Source organism: Herpailurus yagouaroundi, unplaced genomic scaffold (genome assembly GCF_014898765.1).
Source record: "Herpailurus yagouaroundi ecotype Mexico unplaced genomic scaffold, PumYag 67525, whole genome shotgun sequence".
NCBI classification, from domain to species: domain Eukaryota; kingdom Metazoa; phylum Chordata; class Mammalia; order Carnivora; family Felidae; genus Herpailurus; species Herpailurus yagouaroundi.
In genome coordinates, this window is record NW_024420331.1 from 2,838,750 (window position 1) to 2,844,252 (window position 5,503).

Below are 5,503 nucleotides of genomic sequence, written 5' to 3' on the forward strand. Positions count from 1 at the left end.
AATTTTTAAAAGATTACTTTCCATTCTCAATTCACTCTTTCTTTGCCATGCTGGCGACTGAAATTTGGGACACCTATCACAGATTTGCTGTGTGTATGTGTGTGTGCATCATATGTACGTATAAACACGTGTGCATGCGACATGTTGTATGCAGGCATGATATATATATGTGTGAGTGTATATGTGTGGCTTGCTTATGTGTGTATATGCATGTGTGTATATTTCATACACCTACATTTTCAGTTGTTTATCAGGATGAGAGATTGCAATTTAGCTCTCTATTTGGGGAAGAAAAAAAATGACTGCTTTATGGAGTCTGTACAAGAGATCGTTCTTCTGGATGTGATGTTTTATTTTTTTATTTTTTTATTTTTTATATTTTTTTATTATTTACTTTTGAGAGAGAGAGACACAGAGTGCAAGTGGGGGAGGGGCAGAGAGAGAGAGAGAGAGAGAGAGAGAGGAATCCGGGGCAGGCTCCAGGCTCCCAGCTGTCAGCACAGAGCCCCACATGGGGCTCGAACTCACAAACCGTGAGATCATGACCCCAGCCGAAGTCGGACACTCAACCAGCTGAGCCACCCAGGCGCCCCTGGATGTGATGTTTTAAAAACTTTCTTCCGGGGGCACCTGGGTGGCTCAGTCAGTGAAGCGTCTGACTTCGGTTCAGGTCATGATCTCGCGGTTCACGAGTTTGAGCCCCGTGTGGGGCTCTGTGCTGACAGCTCAGAGCCTGGAGCCTTCTTCGGATTCTGTGTCTCCCTCTCTGTTGGCCTCTCCCCCGCTCGTATTCTGTCTGTCTGTCTCTCTCTCTCTCAAAAATAAATTAAAAAAAAAAATTTAAAAAATCAAAACTTCTTCCAGATATTATATTTTAACTCAGAAGATAGATACAAAATAATAAGTGCATTATTAAAAAAAAACAACAACAGCGTCCGGAGCATAGTGTGATCATGTGCTCAGGAAGCCGCCAAAAGGACCGAAATGCCAGGGAGGCAAGAGCCCGTTGCTGACCCCGGGAGCCGGACGGGGCGCTCCTGCTGGCAGCATGGAAAAGCTGGCACCCGGCACTCGGCTGCGGGACACCGACCCGTGCTGGGCCCCGTGAGCCATGAGGGTACAGATCGCAGTGCCAAATCGTCGTCGTCGTTTTGGGGGCGAGGCAGTGGGTGTTAATCCGCCCCGAGCTGCCTTTCCATTTGGCTTGAGTTGAACGTGGAGTGGGCGAGGACATAGGGCAGCCGCGGCAGGGTCTGTGCAAAAGGCAGCTGGGAAGCAAGAGGGAGTTTTGATTCTTCAACTCAGCAACCCTGGCGGGGTGGATGAGGTGGAGCTGGGCTTCCTGGAATTGTCGCGTCGACTTCCCTGTTGTGTTTCACCGTTGACGCTCTCACAGACGCACAGGACTGCTCCGGCACTGCCTGCCACCCGCCGTCTGGCCTCGGTGGCCTGCCTGTCATTCCGCGGCTCCCCTTCCTCTGCCTACGGCGATGTGTCTTCACCAAGAACTAGGGTGCAGTCCATTGGTGGGTATTCAAGGCGATCTGTTTGTAAGAATCTGGAGAGGTGCTCAAAGAACTATTAAGGACAAATGTGCTGTTTCCTGTTTTTAACCTATCTGTCAGTGTTTTCAAGAGAGCAAGTTGAATTTCTGAGACTGTCGAGGGGGTTTCTTTACTTTTAAGGCAGAGCGGGGTCGGGCGGTCGGTCCTTGAGAAACCGGGACTGCTTTTTTTTGCCTTGTCATTGGTGTCTTTTTTCTTGTCTGCTTGTATAAATGAACTCCAGAAGGTGTATTTAAGCATTCTGTTAAGTCAACGTGGAAGACTAGGTTTCAATTAGAATAACCAGACAGTGTGACCTAGCTCCCGCTTCCCCTTAATTTTTATCATTAAAGCCTTCATATCCCCAAAGACATCTGCTGTGCTTCCAAAGGATTCTTTTCAGGAATGTTCATTCATTATTAATCAGGTTGCATGGTCAAGAGAGTATGTGATTATTTTAAAGAATATCCTGGAGATCCAATTACTAAAAATCGAGCACACTATGGACAGGTTTTGTGAACGGTTTCATTCAGTCTGCATGAATTCCACCAGGTGGGTGGTTGGTGACATTAAAAGTCTTCCTTGTTTCTCACTTTCCGTGGCAGGTAGGACATTTTAACTTAAGCGCTCCTCAGAATAAATAAACACAAAGTGGCAAGTTATTAAGAAAATCTATCGTCTTCATGAGTTACTTTAAAACTTGAGGCTGGTGCCTCCGTGCTCCTCTGCCTGTCATGTTTTTGTTTTTGTTTTTCTTTCCTCAGTCAGTCCCTCTGGTCCCTTAAAATTCGGCTGGCAGAAATTCTTAAGTCTGTCACCGATAAAGTGAACCAACTTGAGGGTGCTGACAGTCGGAGGTTAACCACAGTGATATTTCGGAGACATTACCTATAGAATGTTACAGGATCACTTTCTTTTTTTTCTCCACCTGTTCCCGCTCGGGTGTTATTTGTACTGTTGCTTTAAGAGCCACTTTGCATTTTGACTGCCTCTGTTGTCATATCAATTTCCAGTCTTTCAGGATGCCGTTACATTCAATTGGATCTCACCCTCCCCTTTCCATAGCTTCATGGCCCGGTTTTATTGTGCATTTGCCGACTTGCCCGCGTCTCCAATCGGCCAGGGTGCTGCTAATCAGTAAAGTGGCATTTGGGCAGGGTGTTTAGAACTCAGAGCTGTAGTTTTTATAACTCAAAGCGAAATCCTAAACCATGGCCGAATGCGCAAACATTGGGTGCCTGTATTCTGTTATTGAAAATAGTGCATTTGTGGTGGATTCACCTGGAATATAGCACCCAGTTTCCATTGTTTCTGCCTCACAAACAGGTTAATTTCCAAAGTTGCCCAGTTCCAAAGTTTTGAGTCCTCTGAAAGTCCCATGTGCCTTCTGATCCAAGATAAAAACGTCATTCCACAGTTAAAAAAAAAAATTTTTGTTTTTTACATATTATTAATTTTTGAGAGACAGAGAGAGAGAGACAGAGCACCAGTGGAGGAGGTGCAGAGAGAGAGGGAGACACAGAATCGGAAGCAGGCTCCAGGCTCTGAGCCGTCAGCACAGACCCAGACGCGGGGCTCGAACTCACCAAGCTGTGAGATCGTGAGCCGAGCCGAAGTCGGATGCCCAACCGACTGAGCCACCCAGGCGCCCCGTCCACAGTTCTTAAAAAAAATTCCACCTGTGGTTCTAGAACAGGGATGATGTCATAGCAAAAACCCAAATGGCAGTAAGTCCACTAAATCTTCATTACCCCTGTGAAGAGGGGATAGGAAATGGACTTGGTCGTTGTTCTGAAATGTAGGATGCTTTAAAGAAAATTTATTCATAGGATATGGGGGATGCGGTTTGTGAAAAAACACTGTCAAGGGTTTTTTTCCCCCCTCAAACCGTTTTTATGTGATTTGGTGTAACATTTGTACAGTTTGGGTGGTGTGTGTGTGTGTGTCGGCTCAGTTCTGTGTTGGTAAATGGAACATCAGGCTTAGTTTCCCCACCCCAGAGGATATTTAGGAAAAAATCGGAGGGAGTGCCTTGGGAATCGCCCGGGCAGTGGCTGAGAGCCACCTGGTAGTAACAGTTGAGCACGGGCCACCCAGGGTTGCTCTCCGAGTTTATTCCTTGGTCTGGTGACTCATGAGTTTCCCTCAGAGCGATGGCCTTCAGAGGCGTACAAAGTGAGACCAAATTGGAAACATGATTATTGTTCGTGGAGACCCAGAACCTGTAGGGAAGCGCCGAGAGATGGGTTCACCTTACGATTAAGATGTCGAAACCCCGTTGAGAGACGTTTGGGATTAAAAACCCACGGATGATGTGCCTCGTGGGTGACTGAATGCATAGAATGCACTCGGTCTGGAGACTCCTGATTCTTGGTCACTTCTGGCATCTATGGGTGAAACTTGCACACTCTGGGGATTTTGAACCGGAAAGCCCCCTCACTGACGTTGGCCACGGATTTAGCCGTGCAAGGCGTGTCGTCTTCACGGGGTACTGGGGGTTCCTTCGGGCTGTAGGTTACCTTCTCTGTGTCATAGCAGGAGTTGGGGGAGACGATAAGGAATATAGTTGTGAAATTCTTACATGAGCTAGCGAGCAGGATGATGGCGAGGGTTGTGACTGCACAGGCAGGGGGTTAAACGTTTTCTTTGCATTGACTTGCCCGGACAATGATTTTTGCCTCTCTCTCACTTTAAAGGAGGAGGCAGAAAAGACCTTCCGTTGCCTGGCCTGTGACAGTAATCCATTAGGGCACCCGTCCTGAGTTCCCCATCTGCCTTCTCAGGTCCAAAGCTTGTGTCTGAACTAAGTCCTGCCGTCCGTTCTCTTCCACTGGGGACTTTCTCATGCAGTCTGCTTCCCCCCAGATCGCGCACCTTGGACAAAAGAAAGCCCTTCTCCCTCCAGGAAAGTCCTCCTCCTGGCAGGAGTGCTACCAAAGGATGATGATACCTGGAGCCCCGAGGGAGCGAGGGGCCACCTGCCCAGGCAGTTGGTTCAGCCAGACCACCTTAGCCACCGCCTGATGGTTCGATCATTCCTGCAGCCCTTTCTGTTCATTAATTTTCCTTCGCCCCAAAAGGCGCGAGCCTCTTGACATCCAGGTTTAGCATGGGGGATTTCGAGGAGTAGGTGGTCATTGGCCTCAAATGTAGACTATGAGTGTTATCTCTGTGTGAGATATGTGTGTGTGTGTGTGTGTGTGTGTGTGTGTGCGCGCGCACACGCGCGCCTGTATCGTGCATGCCTTTATCAGTCCCAGAGCTTAATTTATTTTAATTTACATACAAGTGAATTAGCATATAGTGCAATAATGATTTCAGGAGTAGGAATTAGGATCTTTAAATGAATATTTTGGTTGTTTTGCACAGATGATAGTTATGCTGCTTTGTGGTTTTCACCTAAAAGCTTTACTTTGTTCACTGTAAACATTTAAGACCTGTCGCGCTATTTATAGCCGTCTTTTAAAACAATCCTTCTTTGTTTAATATGAAATCTCCAAAAAACAACAGTGACCAGGGTTCTTCGGGCCTCTACGAGGTCCTGCCGTCCGTCCTCTTAAAAAAACCAGAAAACAACAACAAGAAAATAAACACGAAACACAAAACAATCTGCCAAAGGAAAAAATGATCTGTGCTAGGCAGAACAACAAAGGCAGTCGCTAAGAGCAGCAAAGAGCCCTGGTTCCTGGGATGGGAGGTGAGAGCGTGGGAATCAGGCCGAAGGAGCACTTTGGGAGAAACGTGGGCATGGCTTCGAGACAGGAGATGAGGCATCCCTCGGGACTCCTGCTTTGGGCAGCCGGGTGCTGCTCAGTGCCTGGGCCTTTAAGGCAGGCGACAGGAAGAAGCCGTTGGTGCCAGAAGCATGTGGCCAAGATGAAACTGAGGGACAAAAGATTGGAGGGAAGGAATCACCTCGGGAGGTGGTGGTTTGTTGTTTTGGTTTTGTGTGTTCGTGG

At 47.5% G+C, this 5,503-nt stretch overlaps 1 protein-coding gene across 7 annotated transcripts in view; it reads left to right on the top strand.

Moving 5' to 3' along the window:
- The window catches only part of MID1 (midline 1), a 590,830-nt gene that overhangs the window by 473,136 nt on the left and 112,191 nt on the right, over positions 1 to 5,503 (top strand). Inside the window, exon 1 of one of the 7 annotated variants that reach the window (XM_040467623.1) lies at positions 1,401 to 1,526. The exons of the other annotated variants lie outside the window; for them this stretch is intronic. The gene's annotated coding sequence lies outside the window, so the exon portion shown is untranslated. Of the gene's footprint in view, positions 1 to 1,400; positions 1,527 to 5,503 lie in introns of those variants that run through there. 7 annotated transcript variants of the gene reach the window in all.